The sequence below is a fragment of the Arachis stenosperma genome, chromosome 2, assembly GCF_014773155.1.
Source record: "Arachis stenosperma cultivar V10309 chromosome 2, arast.V10309.gnm1.PFL2, whole genome shotgun sequence".
Classification (NCBI taxonomy): Eukaryota; Viridiplantae; Streptophyta; class Magnoliopsida; order Fabales; family Fabaceae; genus Arachis; species Arachis stenosperma.
The window spans coordinates 16,868,622-16,870,732 of NC_080378.1; positions in this window are offsets into that span (position 1 = coordinate 16,868,622).

Consider the following 2,111-nt stretch of genomic DNA (forward strand, 5'->3'; position numbering starts at 1 on the left):
AAACTGCTCGAGGTACGTATGTAGAATAAAATTTCAAAAAAGCTTTATTCACACTATCAACGAAGAGATACTCATGAAATGTGCCTGGGTTTGGAACAAAGGGAGAACCTTTCTCAATAACTATAGGGCATGCCCTGTGTTGGTGAACATGCGGTGATCCCGTTTTCGTGCACAAAATTTTGTTTCAAGTGTTTGACCCAATGGACAATGTTTAGCCACGTCAACTTGTCTTATCAAACCTAAGTTTGACCCATCATAGCATGACGGTTAGCTTCATAACTAAGATTGAAATGTCATATTCAAACTTTTTTGTGTTTTGTGGTTTGTTGACTGAGTCCACAGAAGATCGATGCTCGGACAGTGGCTTTGGAGGAGCGCATGTCGGCACTGGAGCGACCCATGTACCAAACGGGTAAGTCCGTAACTGAGATCCAGTCAACACTGGCCAACCAAGGGGGGAGTCCAACTGCAGCAGCCACTATTTCATCCGCACCTGCCGTGATAATGGCTTCTGTTGGTAACCTCCAGGCTGAAACCAACATACCACCTCAAAGGCAAAATAGAGCAGCAGTTAGTAACAACGTTGGATCCCTAGCAGAAACAAAGAAAGGCTTGGAAAAAGGAAAGGGTTTGGCCCCGTCGAATGTGATGTCGTCGCTAGATATAATCATCCCAAACTCTCCCGGATTCGACGACGACATCATCATAGACGAGTCACTGTCAACTCCTCGGCCTACTAAGGGCACGAACAGTTCAGGCGTGCCTAAGCGAACCCTTGCGCAGTACTGGTGCTCTGGTGTGGCTAAGAGGAGTACCACCTCTGGGACCACGACACATGACTCAGTTGACGGTGTTTGTGAAAAAGTAAGTAACAGCCTTCATAGCTCCACTATCAGCCGTCGTTAATATTTTAAATAAATTGCTAATGCATAAAACGTGTGCCTGTTCAGATTTTCAGGGACCTACCCAGCATGTCTACGCTTGATTGCACAACAAAAGTGTGTGAGATGTTCTCGGTGCAGGAAACATGCCGCATTCCACTGAAAATTCCGAAATTGGAAAAAATTGACTCTAACCATTTGACCGGGGAAGAACAGCTGGACAGTAGGAAGATGGTAACCCCTGCGCAGAATTGCGAGGCGAATGTTAATGGTTCGTCTTTAGGGGATGGGAGTGCATTCAAACCTTATGGAATGGTGAATGTAATGCAGTCTCCCGTGCTATTAATTCCTCTGGTAAGGATTGGAACCACTAAATGCTTGGTATATAAATCATCACGCATTTAATTTCTTAGTACCATATTTCAAGTGAAGAGCTAACATTGAATTGGTTTTGGCTCAGGGATTCCAAATGGTTTTCAGGCCAACCGTTCACATGGACCTCACAGTTGAAGAATGCAAGATGGCCGCTTACATTTATGGGGAAAATGATCAATATTTGTAGGCAGAAACTCTGGTTATTCATAAATTTAGAATGTGTAGTATATTTATTCGAAGAAATTCCCGGTAATGTTTGTGATTATTGTTTCATACATACCAGGGAAATTCTGTTCAAGTTCTCAACATTGGAAGTCCCAAGAGCAGGATTCCACTCATTATCGCCGGTTTATATGCCCAATGTTGACGTGAGTTGCATCTAACCGTGCCTCCCATATAAGAAAAATAAAATAGATCGGAATGCTAACACATTTGTTTTGCCTTCCTGAACAGATTATGAACATAATCCTTATGAGCGCGTCCATGAGAGCCTGCCAGTATCTGCCTCCTCGAGTTTGGTACACACCTTCCGTGTTTGCCGACGACGTCCTTGCTATGACGCCATTCGATGTCATTAGAAGAAAATACATGAACAGATGGATGCCGGCGACTAGTCGTCTAGAACATGTTGTTAACGTGATCATACACTCCACATTTTAACGTTTTTCACTCAATTTATAACCTATGATTGATCTTTCTTTATTGACAGGTTTTGGTCCCGGTGTGCGAGCCAACATACACATGGTATCTGATGGTCGTGGACGTTAAGCATGGAAGGATGTACTCTCTAGATGTGACGAGAGGTCCGGAGCACACGGAGCGGAGGGAACGCAAAATGCGAACCATTGTGAGTGT